Source organism: Musca domestica, unplaced genomic scaffold (assembly GCF_030504385.1).
Source record: "Musca domestica strain aabys unplaced genomic scaffold, Musca_domestica.polishedcontigs.V.1.1 37, whole genome shotgun sequence".
NCBI classification, from domain to species: Eukaryota; Metazoa; Arthropoda; class Insecta; order Diptera; family Muscidae; genus Musca; species Musca domestica.
This window is the reverse complement of record NW_026712321.1, coordinates 7,210,336-7,230,540: the sequence shown is the minus strand read 5'-3', so window position 1 is coordinate 7,230,540 and position 20,205 is coordinate 7,210,336. Positions and strand designations below refer to the sequence as shown.

Below are 20,205 nucleotides of genomic sequence, written 5' to 3'. Positions count from 1 at the left end.
ACAGTCTGTGACAGAAAATTGTCTATGCAGGTCCAGGTCTTTGTATAGGCCCCACATACCAGGAACTCCCTATATTCGGTATTTTGACGATTTTAGGTACAATACCCACCGAAATTGTTTGAGACGCGTATTTGAAGTTCGTAATGGATACTACAGCTATGGCTGTATGGCAAAAAATTGTTCAGGTTCAGGTCTTCGCACATCTCCGATATAACGCCGTTGGTTTTAGCTACTTTATTCACCGTTTATTTCAAGTTTCGAATTTGAATATGGTAGTGGCTTATGACAAACAATGCCCATGTAGGTCCACGTCGTACAGAACACCAATATGACGGCTATATTCGGTATTTTTAAAAGTTCTAACAGAATTTTTTAAAGATTTTATTTCCAAATTCGTTCCAAATGTTGGAGGGTATTCAAAGTTCGGCCCGGCCGAACTTACAGCTTTTTAACTTGTTTAATATATAATTCTTCTCGAAGTGATATAAAAGATAACCAGTAAAGAAAGTCTTAAAGTCGGGCGGGGCCGACTTTATGATACCCTACCCCGCTTTGTAATTTAGTAGAGCTCCGTATCACAATTAAAAGTCTTTATGGGAGCATTCAATCATACACGCTATTATTATAGTTATAATTTAAAGTTCAAAGGACTAAATATGCCGAAGCATTTGTATCTTTTAAATTCGGACTTGTATTGCCCATTTGGTGCAAAATTAATTTGAAATCGGATAAAAATATATATGTTAGCTATATCCAAATAGGAACCGATCTCGTTAAAATTTAGCAAAGGTATTTCTGAGCTGTATTTGATATATTTCCTTGAATATCGTTGTTACGGAGTGCATATTACGGCTGTGGGTAATAAATGGGATGAACAATATATATGGGAGCTATAGCTATATCTGAACCGATCTTCGCCAAATTTGACATACTAGCTTCTAGACTCAATTCGGTCGTAAGTGCCAAATTTCACTAAATTTGGGCAAATATTAGACGTTCGGTGTACAATAAAAGTCAAATCGGACGAAGTTATATATGGGAGCTATATCCAAATCTGAACCGATCTCGATAAAATTTATCAAATGTCTTTCTGAACTGTATTTGATTTATTTCCCCAATATATTGTTGTTACAGAGTGCATATTACGGCTGCGGAGGACAAAAATAAAAAATCGGATGAAAAATTTATATGGGAGCTATAGCTATATCTGAACCGTTTTCGATCAAATTTGGCATACATATTTTCAGGCCTCATTAGGGTGCATATGCAAAATTCCATACAATTCGGGCTGATATTGTACGTTTGGTGCACAATAAAAGGCAAATCGGACGAAGATATATATGGGAGCTATGTCTAAATTTTAACCGATTATCTCCAATTTCAATAGGGTTCGTCCTTGGGCCAAACAAAATTACATCTGGATCGGGCAATAAATGCGACCTGTACTTTGTTTAGAAAAATACATGGACAGACGGACGGACGGACATGCATAAATCGACTCAGAATGTGATTCTATGCAGATCATCAAAAGGAACTATGGGTCTATCTCGTTTCCCTTTAAATATTATGCGATCATCTCCAAAAGAAATAGGGTTCTATTCTGACCTTAGCCCCACCTCCATTCTAAATTTCCTGAAGATCGGGCCATAATTGCGACCTGTAGAGTGATTACAAATTAACATGGACAGACGGACAGACGGACGGACACACATACATAGCTAGATCGACTCAGTTCGGCGAGCTAGGAAGATCCATCTATACTTTCCTATGTGAGAAACCAATATTTCGTGGTGTTACATAATTTTTGGCCCAATCAAACTTATAATACCCCCAACACATAGTGTTGTAGGGTATAAATAGACTCAAAAGAGCTAAAGATTTGCTTCGCTTGGCCGAAAGTAAACATTCGTTATCCAGCAGTTTGTAAACAAACAAAATTATCGTGTTTTTTTGCTAAAGAGGTCAGCTGAAAATGTGCACCTTCGTTTGGCCACCAGAACTCAAGCGCCGGCCATGGTGATGGTGTGGGCTACCATAACAGCCGATACTCGCTCTCCGCTAGTATTAATCGACCGTGACATCAAAAGAAATGCTGAATATTATCGCGAAAATATTCCAACGGGACTCATCACGCGCAACCCAAGAATGGCTAAAAAATTAGGTTCCTCGCTTCATTTTCAACGCACAATGGCCGCCAATTTTTCCGCATTCTAATCCGTTGAACTATTGTGTCTGGAGTGTTTTGGAAAGCAAGGTTGGCACCAAACAAAAAATACCAAGTGTCGATCACCTCAAGCAATCGGTTCGCCGGGAATGGGCCAAAAACCGCAGAGCAATATTTGGGCTGCGTGTGCCGTTTGAAGGCCATAATTCGTGCCAAAGGTGATTTATTTTCTTATGAGAGCTCTACTTAATATGCCTGTGATACTACGGTCGGCCCCACCCGACTTTTGACTTACCCTACTTTTTTTCTGTCTATGCACAGAGCCGAAAATACAATGACTTTTTTAACCATGTGCATGGTTAATTTTTTCATGGTAAATGTTTGAGATTACAAACACAAAATAACGTTATATAAGGTCAAATGTAGATGAAAATTAGTTTAATTAACGTTGTATAAGGTTGTTGTTTTTTGAGAGAGACGGAAAAATGTGAGAGATGCATAAAAATTTAAAGAGCCTTCGGCTCTGTTGTGGTCAACAATTTTGAACTGTTTTGTGTTTGACGAAGTTCAATATTACAATATACGAAGTTGCAACGAATGTGAATGTCATATTCCCCCTCCTCCCCTTTATCGGATCTCTTTCTGTGGTCTGAATATGTGTAAGAAAGATCAAATAGACAATCACTTCTTTAGTTGGTGTTGAATAGTGCAAGGGAGTAGTGCACGTGCTCGTGGGAATAGTGCTTGGTATAAAGGTAAGTAAAAGCTGGTGAAATTAACAAATATATTTGATTGTAATTTGTATTTGTTTTAATAGAAAACCCTGATACTATTTCAACATAGTAATGTGTTATTGCTATATTCAAATTGTATCAGATTTGTCTATCAAATAAACTATAAATTACAATAAAGAAACAAAAATAACGGTAATACATGAAAGAACAAGCAACAACAACGTATATGCAGCGACAAGCAAAAATGAGGAGAGAAATAATGTGTGAGTGTTTATTCATACATATGTGTTCTTTTTGTCTTTGCTTGTGGCTGCTACGACGTACATTAGCGTATGAATTTGTCACCAAATGTACGTTGTTGTTGAAGCGACAGTGTTCATATTTTTATACCCTCCACCAAAAAAGGTATGGAGGGTATATTAACTTTGTCATTCCGTTTGTAACTCATCGAAATAATCATTTTAGACCCAACAAAGTATATATATTCTTGATCAGCGTAAAATTCTAAGACGATTTAGCCCTGTCCGTCCGTCTGTCCGTCTGTTGTAATCACGCTACAGTCTAAACGAATTAAGATAGGAAGCTTAAATTTTGCACAGATCTCTCTTTTGTCTGCAGGCAGGTCAAGTTCGAAGATGGGCTATATAAGTCCACAATATCGTATAGCCCCCATATAACGGTACCCCCCGATATTCGGTATTTTGATGATTTTACCCACATTTTTCAACGGAATTGTCTGAAAATCCACACAAAGAGTTCCTTGTGGGTACTTTATACCTCGGCAGAGAATTATCTATATAGGTCCACAATATCGTATAGCCCCCATATAACGGTACCCCCCGATATTCGGTATTTTGATGATTTTACCCACATTTTCAACGGAATTGTCTGAAAATCCACACAAGGAGTTCCTTGTGGGCACTTTATACCTCGGCAGAGAATTATCTATATATTTCGACAATATCGTGTAGCCCCCATATAACGGTACCCCCGATATTTGGTATTTTGATGATTTTACCCACATTTGTCAACGGAATTGTCTGAAAATCCACAAAAGGAGTCCCTTGTGGGCATTTTACCGCCTCAAAATGAAGTGTCTATATAGGTCCACGATATCGTATATCCCCCATATAACTGTAACCTCCGATATTCGGTATTTTGATGATTTTACCCACATTTTTCAACGGAATTGTCTGAAAATCCACACAAAGAGTTCCTTGTGGGTACTTTATACCTCGGCAGAGAATTATCTATATAGATCCACGATATTGTATAGCCCTCATATAACGGTACCCCCGATATTCGGTATTTTGATGTTTTTAGCCATATTTTTCAACGGAATGGCCACAAGGGGTTCTCTGTACACAAGGGGTTCTTTGTGAGCACTTTACCCACCGACAGAGAATTCTCTATATAGGTTAACGATAACGTATAGCTCCCATATAACGGTACCCCGCGATATTCGGTATTTTGATGATTTTAGCCACATTTTCCAATCGTATTGCCTGAAAATCCACACATGGAGTTCCTTGTGAGTACTTTACACGCAGACATAGATTTGTCTTTATAGGTCCACAATATCGTATATCCCCCCATATATCGGCACCTTCCTAAATTAGATATTTTAAAGATTTTAAAAGAATTTTTATTGGATTTTTTTTTTTAAATTTTCTAATTCGTTCCAAATGGTGGAGGGTATTCAAAGTTCGGCCCGGCCGAACTTACTGCTTTTTTACTTGTTGTATATATTTTTGTTTTTTCTTTTCAGTTGTTTTTTTCTCTGGTGTCTTTTTTTTTTGGGTGCTGGTGCGTACATTTTTGGTAAGTTGTGACAATACTATTTGTTTTTATTAACTACTAGTTTCTTCTTCTGTTTTTGCAGTCGGTGTTTGGCGTTTTGTAGTTTTTTTTCACAATGGCTGAGGATTATAATTTAAAATCACTCGGTAAGGCGTAAAAAAATAAAATTTATATTAAACATATATCTTTCTTTACCAGCCCTCCCTTAAATATACATACAATTTGTAATGGAAATACATATTTTGGAAATATGCGGTATTAATAAATAAATAATAAATAAACTTGTAAAAATTACATTATTCTTGTTTTATTCAAACAAAGGTTAATTTATTATTAAAAATTATCATATGAACTGTTTAGACAAACTGACTATGAAATGTTATTATTAACAATTCTCATGGTTACAAAAATTTTACAGTGCATTGTTAAAACAACAATTTTTTTTCAATATCAACAATTTTCGTGGTTAAAAAGTCAATCATGGAATAGCTAAATTAACGATGATTATTTTTAAATACCAGTCAACAAGAAAATGTTTAAATTAACCTTACATAACGTAGACTCCAATTCATGTTTATTTATGGTTAAGCTAACCTTGTATAAGGTTAATTTTTTTCTCTGTGTGGATATTCTCCCCATGTACCTCCCAGTGCAAAACTGAAACTCCCTCGGTCTTCAGATTTAAATTTCAACATTTTATTCCATTGGAAATTTTTTCCCTTGTGTTATAGTTTTTAAATTCCATTTCCAAAATGATAAACATCCACATGTCAATCCAGCCTTTCTCAATAATGATGTCCTTCGATGTTTTTTTTTTTAAATTTCCCATTTAAATGCAGATTTTAATCCGACATTCTCTTGCAAATTGTTAAGCGAGTGAACCAACATGGAATGTGTTTCAATATAAATGGGCACCAAAAAACACACACTCACACAAAACTCTTTCAAATGGCCAAAGATTAAAATCGCTTAAAGCAAAGTATTCACAAAACAAAAAGGGAAAATATCAACGATTTAAAATCGCTGATAAGGAATAATATCAATTTGTTTGAATCGGTTTGTGTGAGAGTGTGTGTGTGTGTGTGTCTGTGTGAGTGTTTGGGATTATTGTTGTTGTCCTCGTGTTCATTTTGTTACATTCCATTTGTCTTGCATTGAATATTTTAATGAAGTTCAATGCACTTTTTTCACTGCAGAGGATGGATGACTGGGCATTGCCGGTCGGTCGTCTGTCCGCCAGGCCTCTATATACAAAGAGAGGACAAAAATCCCTCATGTTTTTGTTGTCTTTCTTAGTTCATTTTAAGTGGATTTCATTGTTTTTTGGGTTGTGCTCTTTTTTTTCTTTCTGAATTCAGAGATTATCATTTAATTTTACCTGGTCTTACCTGTCGCTGCAATCTGGTCAAAGGGTGTGTGTGTGTGTGTGTGCCCTTTTCCGTTGATGGTGTTGGTGATGTTCGCGTGGAGCGAGGTTCGATGTGAAATATAAGATAACAATGTCTGTGATGTTTTCCCGGTTTACATGGGTCCATGTATGTTTGCATGTGTGTGTGTGCCTGCATTTTAATCGCTATTATGTCATCAGATTTGAATTCATTAAAAGTAAAATATTCAAATCAAAAGGGCTGCTCTCCAATCGCTATCACCCATTTGATCTTGAAGTATGTGAATTTCCTCAACGATACCATGTAATGAACTTGTTACATCCATTGATGAGATTATCGAGTTTCAAATCGAAACTGGGAAAACATTTAAGGAATAGAGGAGATTTTGAAGGTTAGAACTGTTAACAAAGACAATGTCATGTGTAAATCGACATAATCTCGGCCTAGTAATCTATGGGCCGTAACAAATCAATAAGAATATTTTTTTTTAGTTTTTGGAGGTTATGGGTAGTGTTTTTATTGATTTTTAAAATCGACATGATTATGTGGGTAAGGTAGAATTTCAGTGGAACAAAAAAAAAAGCTAAAAAGTTTCAGTCGGTATCGCCGACAGATATATACCCTCAGCCTGTGTTCGATTATTTAAATATAATTTGACTAGTGTTACAATTTTTCAAACGTTTGACCCTCTATGGAGCAGGATCCGAAGGAATGGGCCAATATTGTAATTTCGTATCGGACCCAAAAATAGGATATAAATATTCCGACCTTCCTGGTATGGATTATATCGACTCATATATATTCGCTTGTTTTGTTTTTCAAAATCTTGAACCCTATGTATGGGGGAGAAGAAATGGTTCAATCTATACCACCTTTATAACAGATCTAGTGTTGATAGAAATATTGAGATGTGCCAAGTCTAAATGGAATCTAATGTTAATTTGGTGTTTTAAATTTCGACACTTTGTGGGGGAGGTACCAGAAGGAGTGGTCCGATACATCCCATGTTAATACCAAATCTTGGGTTTCTAAAAATATTGAAATGTGTGAAATTTGAAGACGTTCGGATCCTTAAATCACATTATTTAAGAGTTATAATTATTCAAAATTTTGACTCCTTGTGGGGGAGGTACTTGATGGAGTGGACCGATACTGTCCACTTTCCAACCCGACCTAGCACTGAAGCAAATATTAGGATTTGCAAAGTTAGAGCAAAATCGGCTAACCGTTTCTCTTTCTGTGCAAAAAATATATATTTTTTTAAATTTCGACCTTTTGTGGGGGAGGTACCAGAAGGAGTGAACCGATACATTCCGTTTTTGCACCAGACCTTGGACTAATAAAATTATTGGGATCTTGGAATTTGAAGGCTATCGGAGTCTTACATCGCATTTTATAAGAGCTTTAATTATTCAAAATTATGACCCTTTGTGGGGAAGGTACTTGATGGAGTGGACCGATACTGTCCATTTTCGCACCCGACCTAGCACTAACGCAAATATTAGGATTTGCAAAGTTAGAGCAAAATCGGCTAACCGTTTCTCTTTCTGTGCAAAAAATATATTATGTATATTTTTTTGAAAATTTTGACCTTTTGTGGGGGAGATACCAAAAGAAGTGGACCGAAGTATTGCCTCTTAACACCAGACCTTGTGCTAATAAAAATATTGGGATATGTGAAATTTGAAGACAATCGGACTCTTACATCACATTTTAAAAGAGTTGTAATTATTCAAAAGTTTGACCCTTTGTGGGGGAGGTACTTGATGGAGTGGACCGATATTGTCCATTTTCGCACATGACCAAGCACTGATGAAAATATGAGGATTTGCAAAGTTCGAGCAAAATCGTATTATCGTATCTCTTTTTGTGCAAAAAATATTTTTTTTTAAATTTCGACCTTTTGTGGGGGAGGTACCAGAAGGAGTGAACCGATACATTCCGTTTTTGCACCAGACCTTGGACTAATAAAATTATTGGGATCTGTGGAATTTGAAGGCTATCGGAGTCTTACATCGCATTTTATAAGAGCTTTAATTATTCAAAATTATGACCCTTTGTGGGGAGGGTCCCTGATGGGGTGGACCTATATTGTCCATTTTCGCACATGACCTAGCAGTGATGAAAATATGAGGATTCGCAAAGTTCGAGCAAAATCGGATTATCCTTTCTCCCTGTGCAATAAATAATTTTCTTTGAAAATTTTGACATTTTGTGTGGGAGGTACCAGAAGGAGTGGGCCGATATTGCTCATCTCCGAACTCGATCTAAGTTTGACAAAAATATTACGATGTACCAAGTTTGAATCAAATCGGATACTCCCTCCGAGAGTTATCGTGCGCACCAGCCAGACAGACAGACGGACGGACGGGCGGACATCGGTAGATCGACTCCAAATGTTCTGAAATGGATTTGGTCCAAAGAGACCTAGGGTCTAAAACCATTATTTCGACTGGACACGTTTTGACCGTATCAAATGATATATACCCTCTGTAGCCATATGGCCGAGGGTATAAAAACACCGACCAAAAAATGGAGATATTTTATGCATAGAAGAAATTCTAATCTAACTGGAAACGGCGGGACAAAAGTCGTGGCTTAACCGATGATGTGGTCTTGCTGATTGCTGGGAAATTCCCGCAAACAGATCTTATGCAGGGAGCTCTACTTAAACTCTCCAGATGGGCACGCTGCAATGGCGTGAACCCATGAAAAAGTGAGCCCGTACTCTTCACAAGGAAGCGGAAAATCCCAGAATTTTCGCTACCAATACTTATGCTAAGCCTTTCTTCGGAAGCCAAATGCCTCGGCGCCATCCTAGACCAGAAACTAAGCTGGAAGAGGAATATCAAGGAGCGAGCGAAGAAGGGCTTAATAACACTTTATTCCTGCGAAAACTCCATAGGAAAAAGCTGGGGTCTCAATCCTCACATACTGAAATGGGTATATGAGTCTGTCGTCCGACCAATTCTAACCTATGGGGGGCTTGTGGGGTTTCATTCCTTAGAGAAAACCACCTTCAGTAAAAGCATTGATAAAGTCCAAAGAGTTGCATCGCTGCTAATTACAGGCGAGTTTAGGAGCACATCCCAATCCGCACGTACCGTACCCGTACCCGTACCCTAATCAATTAAAAACTCGTTAGGTTTATTTGTAAAGGAACAAGCTGTTCAGTGTGCCCTGCGACTCAATTAACTGGGACAATGGCGGATTTAGCCCCTTGGACACTCCGTCATTCTCAAGTATGTGGGAAGCATAGTAAATCAGGCTATAGCTAGAGATTATATACAACCTTCTTGATTTCCATATATCTAACGGAAACATCTGGACCCGCGAAACTCCACCTTTTAACGGTATAGCTGTCTATACTGATCGATCAAAGATGGAGAGTGGAACGCGAGCTGGGGCCTACTGTGAAAGTCTAAGTATCCAATGATCCTTCAAACTAAACAACTACTGTAGCGTTTTTATGCAGAAATCTTAGCTGTCAGGAAGGTCATAGAGCTGCTGGCAAATAGAACCGGTCCGTCCAGGCTCTACATTCATTTAAAATCAAATCTATGGCAGTTCTGGAATGCAGGAATGCTCTGGAAAAGGTTAAATCGTTTGTCGAACTCTCTTGTGTCCCTGGGCACTGCAACATATCTGGCAATGAATCGGCAGATGAATTGGCCAGACGCGGATATGTCTGTAGATCTAGAGATTGAGAGCTCAGTGAGGCCACCCTTGTGTCACTTCTTCCAAGTACTGAATAAGCATTATCTTGGAAAATTTCAACAGAACTGTCTAACTGGCCAAAAACATTTGGCCGGTGAACTCCGATACGAGATCAAGGTCACTTATATCCATGATGAAGGTGGACTAGAAGCTTGTGGTGGGCCTAATTACAGGACACTGCAACATAAAGGCCATGACATCCAAAATGGGGGGGGGGGGGTTGTTAGTGACGACACTGAATATTGGAGGCTTTGTTAGGACGAGGAAGAAACTGAAACTCACTTCTTCACTATTCGCTATTCATTTCCTTCTCTTTTCTCTATTTTATTCTACTTTCTTCTCAATTAGGATGAACACAATGGACCAAAAGGACTCCGAGTGCAGTGGTTGTTTATACAACCGCGCATACTTTAACCTAACCTAACCTAACCTATGCATAGCAGATCGACAAGAGGTGTTCAATATAAGAAAGGACTAATATAGAAATGACTAATATGTTTTGAACGGAAAGTGAAGAAGTGGATTCCTGTCTACAGAAAACCCACAAAGGATCCTTGGTGTAAAAAAAGGACAAAAGGGTTTTATACCCTTAGCCAAATGGCTAGAGAGGGTATACTATATCATTTGATACGGCCAAAACATGCCTCATCGAAATAACGGTTTTTGATCCTAGGTCTCTTTGGACCAAATCCGTTTCAGGAAGTTTGGAATCGATATAGCGATGACCGTCCGTCCATCTGTCCGGCTGGCTGGTGCGCACGATAAAAAAAACTCTGTCTGAAACCCTCAAAATACCTAAAATTACAAAGCAACGTTATCTAGGGTCTAGGATGAGATGAAAAAACTTCAGCCAACTTCGGACTGCTGTCATTTCTAAGCAATTCGTCCGACAGCTGTTAAAATTATTCCAGTGACAGCTCATTATATTGTTTACAAGCGTACAAAAGCATTTTGGTGAGAATTTTCCAGGAAAGAAGTTATTCGTGATGGAATTCAAGCGTGATAGAGTGATTTCTTTATATTTGGCTGGAAAACCACATCAGGGCTATCGTTAGAGCACTCCAGCATTTGAATGTGAAAAAAATCTTTTGTATCTCGTATCGTCGCTCGTTATCGCCGTGATACTGGTAGCGTAGCCAGGCGTCAAGGAAGTGGACGGAAGAGGGAAAACAGCAACGTCAGCAGAAATGGTTCGAAAAGTAAAGAAGAGACTTGATCAAAACCCGCGTCGCAATGGCCGAAAAATGGCTCGTGAGCTGATTATATCGCAATATTCCATTCGGCAAATATTGGACAAGTAAAAAAAACATTAAGTTCGGCCGGGCCAAACTTTTAATACCCTTCACCTTAGAGTAAGGAAACATTAGAAGAAATGTGGCAAAAACCATCAAAATACCGAATATGGAGAGGTACCGTTTTATGGGGGCTATATCAAATCATGGACCTATACATACAATGTTTCGCCAACGGAGCTGGAACCCATTATGACTACAAATACCAATTTTCAGACAAATCCGTGAAAAAATGTGGCAAAAAAATTAAAATACCGAATATCGGGAGGTACCCTCATATGGGGGCTATACCAAAACGTGGACCCATACATGCAATGTATTGCCACACGTACAGGGACCCATTATGACCTACAAGTACCAATTTTCAGACAAATCCGTGAAAAATGTGGCATAAATAATCAAAATACCGAATATCGGGAGGTACCGTTATATGGGGACTATACCAGAACGTGGACCGATATATCTCTTTTTCAATACCAACCATCCTAGACACAATACAAATAGCTCTACTGAATTTTGACGCTCTACGTCAAATAATGTGGGCTCTACGTCAAATAATGTGGGCTGATTATGAATATATATACTTTATGGGGTCTACGACGAATATTTAAGGATGTTACAAATGGAATGACAAAGTTAATATACCCTCCTTTCCAAGGTGGAGGGTATAAAAATGAGCTCGGGGTAAAGTTTTTGAAATTCCAAAAAGTTCAAGAACTTACACCGCAACGGAAAGAAAATAGACTAAAAAGACCTAACGAGTTGCTTTGCTTGGCCGAAAGTGGTGAAATGCCGAATGCGACCACATTCGTTGTCCAGCAAAATGATCCTGTTCTTTCGCCAAAGAGATCAGCTGAAAATGTGCACCTTTGGTTGGCCACCAGAACTTAAGCGCCGGCCATGGTGATGGTGTGGGCCGCCATAACAACAGGTGATCTCTACTCGTATTAATAAACCGTGGCATCAGAATAAATGCCGAATATTATCGCGAAAATATTCTGGAGGATGTATTAAAGCCTTGGGCATGCAAACATTTTGGACGCAGACCTTGCACATTCCAACAGGACTCAGCACCATCGCACTCAGCACGCACCAACCAAGAGTGATTACAAAATGAGGTTCCTCGTTTCATTTCCAGCGCAAAATGGCCACCAAAAAACGATGGATCACCAACAAAGTCTATTCCCAAATGTTCACCGACGAATTTTTTTTCCTTTAGAAAATAAAATTTTCCTCTAGAAATTTTACTTTTTATACCCTACAACACTATGTGTTGGGGGTATTATAAGTTTGATTGGGCCAAGAATTATGTAACACCTCGAAATATTGGTTTCCCACATAGGCAAGTATATATGGATCTTCCTAGCTCGCCGAGCTGAGTCGATCTAGCTATGTATGTCCGTCCGTCTGTCAATGTTAATTTATAATCACTCTACAGATCGCAATAATGGCCCGATCTTCATGAAATTTAGAATAGAGGTGGGGCTAGAGCTGGAATAGAAGCCTATTGCTTTTGGAGATGATCGCATAATATTTAGGGGTTGGACCAAAAACTGAAAAAATCCTGATTTTGCAGTTGCTCTACAGGTCGCAATTATAGACCAATCGACGCGGAAGTTAGCATGGGGCTAGAGCTTAGGGCTGGGCAGAAGCCTTCCAATTTTGATGGTCATCGGGTAATATTTAGTGGGTGAAATAGACTACAACATTTGTGTTAAATAAAAGTTAATTTTCCATTAAACCGCGAATATTTTTAATCCCGGCGAAATCACAAATAGACGAACAGGTCAATTCTGACCATTATAGTAAATATATCGGATATATATAGCGAAATATATACAATGTGTATATACAAAGGAGGGGGGCTGTTAGTTAGAATGCTTATATCTCAAGAATGGCCGGGCCGATTTTGACATATTTTGTCAATTCAGAATGCCCTCTTGACATAGAAGTATAAAACCTAAAAAAATCGCAGAAAAATAAGCCAATAATGATGTGAATATAGATTTTGTAGTATTTTGTGATATTTTTTTTTTATTTTTCATATTTTTTATCGCATGCGATTTTTTCCAATTGACTTATAATATTTTTTAATATTTTTTCACCTTACAACACAGGTTGGGGATATTATAAAAGTATTGCAAATATCGTCCGATCCTCACGAAAATTTTTCGCAAATATAGGGTTGGGCTCAGAAGGGCTAGGCCTATTGTTTTCAAAGATGCCCGCAATATATTAGGGGTTGAAATGGACCACCAACTAAAAATTTTCCTGATTTTGAAGCCGTTATAAAGGTCACAAATAGAAACCAGAGGACACGAAATCTCGGATAAAGTTAGAGTTTAGGACAGCGGGTACAATGGACCACTACTTTTGTGTGAAAAAATACGAGCATTAGTTACAGGCGATATCCGAAATACACAAAAGGCGAACATCTTGTTTTTTATGCTGATTTCGTTGACGAATATAGCCAAATATCGTAATCAAGCAAATCATATAGATGAGTCTAAATTTGGAGATACAGAGGGGCTTCTTGCTTTTGGAGATGATTGCAAAATATTTAGGGGTTCAAATTAACCAAAAACAGAAATGTTTTTCCGATCACACAATTCAAGCCAATCGACACGTCTGAGAAGAGAGTTCAGGGCAGGGAAGAATTCTTGCATTTTGGATGACCATTGGATTATATATAGCTGTAAAATGGAGCACAACAACTAACAGCACGACGGAGTGCATAAATATTGGGCAAATGTCCCTAGTCAAAATCCTAATTTCAAAAGCGAAATCTTCCAAAATGAATTTGGACATGAGGGGGCTTCTCACATATTGTAGTGTTGTAGGATATCACATGGTCGGCCCCGCACGACTATAGCCTTTGCTTACTTGTTTCAGAATAAGTTCACCAATCGTTCCACTGTACATTCTTGTAATATTTAATAAGATTTTATCACACTCTGCCTTAAAGCCAACCCGATATGAAGCGAAAAAAAATATGTTTTGCAAATAATTTAAGCACTTCTGTTTTCATCCGACCTCATAGTGATTTTTTCCTGTTCAGATTTCCAGTGGTTTTTCGTTTTTGTTGTGACAAAAATTGTCTGGTTTTTGGTCATAAGCGTATTTCTGGCTGGCTTTTTGCTGATTAAGTTGTAGTTAGTGTGCATCTTAAAAACACATACTTGTTTTCCGCTGGCATACGGCTAGCTGGATTTTAGTCATGCTTCCTCGGGAGGTTGGTTTTCACATCTGCTTGCACTTGTCGGGCGATTGGTTGGTAGGTAGGTAGGTAGCTATGCGTAGCTCCAGTTGACTAAATGCTGGCAATCGCCACCGTCACCACCGCCATAAAAACAGATCTGTTTAATTAATTTCGCTGAAAAGCTGAGAAAAAAGAAGAGTGAAGTGAAATAAAAACGTCACCACCAACATCATCCTCATCAGTACTTCAGTACTGTCAAGATTAATTTTAGTTTTGCTTTTTCTTTGTTTTGTTCATTCTGGTCTTTTTTCCGTTGTTGTTGGCTTGTTTGTTTGTTTCGTCTCCGTCTTCAGCCATGGCCAACAAGGAGCGGCACAAAGTGTAAACTGATATGGGTGTTGAAATAATTTTTAAAGATTAAGATTAATTTGTTGTTGTTGCTTTTGTTGTGGTTGTTGGCTTTATTTTCGGTTGTTTATTCTACGCTTTCCGCAAAATCTCTTGGCAGAAGCTGAACAGATTAATGCAACAGACATTATTAAATGCTAAAGACATCATTACGCCAAAGAAATGGGTGTTGAATTTCATTTTCACAGATTGCATCGTCGTCGCTGAAGGAGCAGAGCGTTTTTTGGGGGGGTTCTTTTGATTTGGCTTTTGTTGGCTAGGAAGGAAAGAATGAAAGGACTTTTCAAATTTGGTGGATGAGATATAAACAAGTTAGGCGTTAACTTAGATATTGCACTTTGATGGTTTTGTGGTAAAGGGAGGAGCTGTATGCGTTCATAAAATGAGGTGGAAATTGGAAGTTTTACAATTAATTGAATTTTTTGGAATTTTATATTTAATTAAAAAATGAGGAAGCAAAGGCTATAGTCGTGCGGGGCCGACCATGCGATACCCTACAACACTACAATATGTTAGAAGCCCCCTTATATCCAAATCCATTTTGGTAGATTTCGTTTTTGAAATCATGTCACGAAGCACTGCCCAGAGGTTACACTTAAGTTTTTGACCTAGAGAATTTGGACAATATTTACGCACTCCGCAGTATTATGAAGTATTCAAAACAATTGCAAACGAAAGTTGTGGTCCATTTTACAGCTAAATATAATCCAATGGTCATCCAAAATGCTAGACTTCTTCTCAGTCCTCAAGTCTCTTCGGATGCGAAATTCCGTGTCGATTAGTTTTCAATTGTGGCCTATAGAACGACTACAAAAATTAGAAAAATTTTAAATTTTTAGCCGTGTAAACCTCTAAATGCACATCCTAAGAACAATAGGCTTCAATTCCGACCCCACCCCCATGCCAAATTTCGTGAGGATCGGACGATAATTGCGACATACATATAATACCCTCAAAACATAGTGTTGGGGGGTGTAAAAATTTAGAAAATTCAAAATTGTAAGTCAAGTTGAAAAAATCGCATGCGATAAAAAAATATGACAAAAATGGAAAAAAAATGAAACAAAAGATATAACATTTTTATAGATATATTATCCCGGGATTTTCTTAGATCTTATCCTTTTCTGGCAAGAGACCATTCCGAATTGATGGGAATTGTGAAAATCGGCCTCGCTGTTCTTGATTTATAAGCAGAATAAATAATATCAGTTCTTTTACATATATATTGTACCTATTTTGCTATATATCCGATTTCTTGGCTATTGCCATCACTGTAACGGTCAGAAGTGATTTTTTAATGTATTTGTGATTTGGCTGGGAGCAAAGCCATTGAAATTCCAAAAAGCGCAAGAACTTACACCGCATCAGATTTAGTGGAAATTTTCCTATTTTCTAACATAAAAGTCTATTTTATTATTGTCCGATGGCCGCTCAAATTGGTAGGTTTCTGACCAGTCCCAAACTCTAACTCCATGTAAATTTTCGCATGGATTGGTTCATAATTGTAGCCTATAGAGCAACTGCAAAATCATAAAATTTTCTGTTTTTGGTCCATTTCAACCCATATGATCGCCCGATATGATCATCTCCAAAAACAATAGTATTCTATTCTGACCCTAATCCCACCTCCATTTTCAATTTCACGAGGATCGGTTCAAAATTGCGACCTGTAGCTTGATTACAAATTAAACTTATAATAACCCCAACACATAGTGTTGTAGGGTATAATGAAGAATCATTATACCCTACACCATATAATGGTAAGGGTATTATGTCTGCGCAATAAATGATGTATCCATATTTGTTGATATTTTTTGTTGTTGATTCACAAGTGTCCATCCCACACTTTTAATTTCTTCTCAACTCCTTTCACTTTTCTTCGATTTTCTTGGGTAAACATTCCAAAAAATAAACAAAACAAATAAAAACAAAAAAAGGGGAATGAAAACTCACTTAATTTAAGGATTAATACGTCAAACAAATAAATAGTTGTGAAGGTGAATGTGACGCCACATAATGAAGGTGGAGACAAATAACTGACAAAGGCGCCTAGGCCATCGTTGAAGGTTGGACGGTTGCCACAGGTACGAAAGACGATAAAACTAATGTTGATTATTAAAATAAATACTGATTTGTTTATTGTTGTTTTTTTTATGATAATAAAGGTTCGAAAGTGAAGACAAAATGCGATAAAAAATTGAACATTTTCTTTCATTGTCTTTATTCACCAAGATGGAGTTTATAAAAATTGCTTCTCTGAAAAAAAAAAAAAAATAACTGAAATTCTCAAATTTTTAACTTTAAGATCCGGATATCAACTCCAGCTTTGTTTACGGGCAGGAATATTCATCACGAACAAAACCTGTCGAATCAGTTTTCATGGTTAAAGGTTAAAATAATCCTAATAATTTTCAATAAATATTTAAAAAGAGCTAAAGATAAAGAGAGGGAGAGAGAGAGAAAGAGAGAGAAGAGAGAGCGCGCCTGGGCAGTAATAAATACAACATTTCCAATATTCAAAACACGGTAAAGGCGGATCAATTTATGTTGAGTATACAAGTTTCAATATCCATGAGAATGACGTATTAATTAGGATACGATGAGGTTGCAAAATGAATATCCCAGAAGTATGGCAAGGCGCCATTAATGCCAGAAAATTTTGGATTATTTCATATATGTCTGAGCTGATCTTTTTCTTGTGTTGCGATAAATTCCATCGGCCAATATATACCATATTGAAAGGTCTATAAAATATAGGTAGAACTATCATAATGTCTATATTTTAATGGAAATTTAGGGAATAACTACGCATTTTATATAAGTTCTGAATATTCGAAGTTGTAAGAAGGAGTGCACCAATTTTGTAGAATCTCATCTGATATTACTATATACTATATTGACAATCACTGATGGAGTGCAACATAGATGTTCCAAGAAGTTCTTGAAAATTCCAACTTAAAGGTTCCGATATGTTCTAAAATTGTACTAAACCTCTAAAATATTACCATTTTATATTATATGAACGGATAGAGCTTAAAACTGAAATTTGTTATGGGAATCAAGGTTGGAAAGGATGTTTGATAAATGAATGTGGTTTTGAAAATGTGTACTAAGTGCGTGAACTGTACTTAATAGCACTAAATGGTACTATATTTGGAACATTTCGATTTGGCGTGAACGCATGAAGCTGCAATTTTGAAATGTTATTTTGGGGCCGTTTTGGTGGTAGGTTTGTGATAAAGAGGTCGTTTTGGACATGTGTGCTACAAGTGCACGAAAAGTACTAAATAGTACTATATTTGGTAAAATTTGATATTAGTTGAGCAGATAGTGCTCGAAATCCTCAAATTTGGTATTAGACCCGGCCATATGGCGATAGTTTCGGAAATGTGTACTATAATTGTACGAAAAGTACGAAATAGTACTAAATTTCGTATTAGGTTAAGGGATGTAGATAACATTCTGAAAATTGATATTAGATTACTGATGGTATCTGTATTTGAGATTTGGCGGTGGTTTGGTAATATGTCCTATATTCGTACGAAAAGTACCAAATAGTACTAAATTTTGTACTGCGTGAAAGGATATGGCTGGAATTTACAAATTTTGTCTAGAGATCTCTTTTCGTATATGTAATTGATATATCGAGGTGGTTGTGGGAAATGTGTACCATAGTTGTACGGGAGTACTTAATAGTACTTAATTTGCTATTGGTTGAAGGGATAGAGCTGAAATCCTTAAAATTGGCATTGATGTCTCTTGGATTGAGATATGGTAGTGGTTTTGGCAATGTGGACTCTAATTGTATGAAAGGTACTACTTTATTATTATTTGGTACTATTACTATTTAAATATCTTTCAAGAACCTATTGAAAAAATAGTGGATTCTTACAAAATTTTTCGTTTCAATGATTTTCCGGCAAAAAGTTTAAAAGTGAAAAAATCAATCTTTACGAACTCTTGACCAACGAAATTCGACATCGATTTTCTGGTATAAAAACTACTTGATTCTAATCTTTTGAAAAAAAAAAAGGATTTTATTATCTTATTTGCAACCCGATATAGGCCAAACACGAAATTTAGAAAAAAAATAATATTTTTAAAAAATACTTTCAAGGATCTGAGGATATTAATAAAATCATGAATCTTTTTCAAACTGTCAGACAAAGAATTTTGAATTTTTCTTTTCGCAAGGATCTTCTGACCAAAAATCGTGGATATTTCGCAAGGATCGTCTGACCAAAAAATGCATTTTTGCAACTGAAAAAAATTTTGCAAGGACTTCAAAGCAGAAAATACTAGAAATCTTGGTAATTTTTTTTTATTTGCAAGGACTTTAAAGCAAAAAATCCTGGATATCTTGGCAAACATTTTAGATTTTAGAAAAGTTGTTAAAAAGAACTACAGACCAAAAAAGTGAAGTATTTTTAAGACTTTATGCCCAGAACTCCTTAGTAAACAATCTTAAACGTCATGGTAAAACAAATATATATTTAAAAAAATATATAAACTCGAGAAGCTCCTGACGGACAAAAATCCAGCTGGATTTAAACTTTACAAAGATTTTAAGACCAAAAAATTAAATTTTTTTTTAAATATTAAAGGACCAACAAATCTTGTTTTGAATCGTTCATATTTTTTGAGTAACTTTTCGAACAAACATTAAAAAAAATATTTTCAGGATATCGCAATTTTTTATCCCTTGACCAGGAATATTTTACTATTTTTTTCAATATTTTCCAAGGATCATCTGTCCAAAATAGGTAATTTTTGTTTAAATATTTTTTATTAAAAATTTTTTTTCATGGAAGTCTAGACCAAGATTCTATTTTTTATATCTTTCAGAAAACTTCTGACCAAACATCCTACATTTTTACAATATATTAAAAATATTTTTAAAATTTTTACGTCGAAAAATTTTTGGACTTAAAAATCTTAGATCTTTCACAGATAATTTTAAGGTCATTCTAACCAAAGTGCAATCGTAAATATACCCTCAGCCATATGGCTAGAGGGGGTATATATTATTTGAAACAGCCGAAACGTGCCTCATGGGAATACCAGTTTTAGTCCCCAGATCTCTTTGGAACAAATCCGTTTCAGAACATTTGGAGTCAATGTAGAAATGTCCGTCCGTCTGTCTGTCTGTCTGTCTGTCTGGCTGGCTGGTGCGCACGATAACTCTCGAAGGGAGTATCCGATTTGGTCCAAATTGGCTACATCATAATATTTTTGTCAAACTTAGATCGAGTTCGAAGATGGGCAACATCGGTCCATTCCTTCTGGTACCTCCCCCACAAAAGGCCGAAATTTTCAAAAAATATATTTTTTGCACAGAAAGAGAAAGGCTAATCCGAATTTGCTCCAACTTTGCAAATCTTAATATTTGCGTCAGTGCTATGTCAGGTGTGAAAATGGACAATATCGGTCCACTCCATCAAGTACCTCCCCCACAAATGGTCAACATTTTGAATAATTACAACTCTCATAAAATGTTATGTAA

At 36.8% G+C, this 20,205-nt stretch overlaps 1 long non-coding RNA gene across 1 annotated transcript; it reads left to right on the top strand.

Annotated features, from left to right (window-relative positions):
- The first annotated feature begins 2,846 nt into the window (after window positions 1-2,846).
- On the top strand, window positions 2,847-4,979 carry LOC131804034 (uncharacterized). Its single transcript, XR_009342872.1, has 3 exons — window positions 2,847-2,919; window positions 4,667-4,719; window positions 4,781-4,979. It is a non-coding gene; the product is annotated as an uncharacterized LOC131804034 (long non-coding RNA).
- The last annotated feature ends 15,226 nt before the right edge of the window (window positions 4,980-20,205 follow it).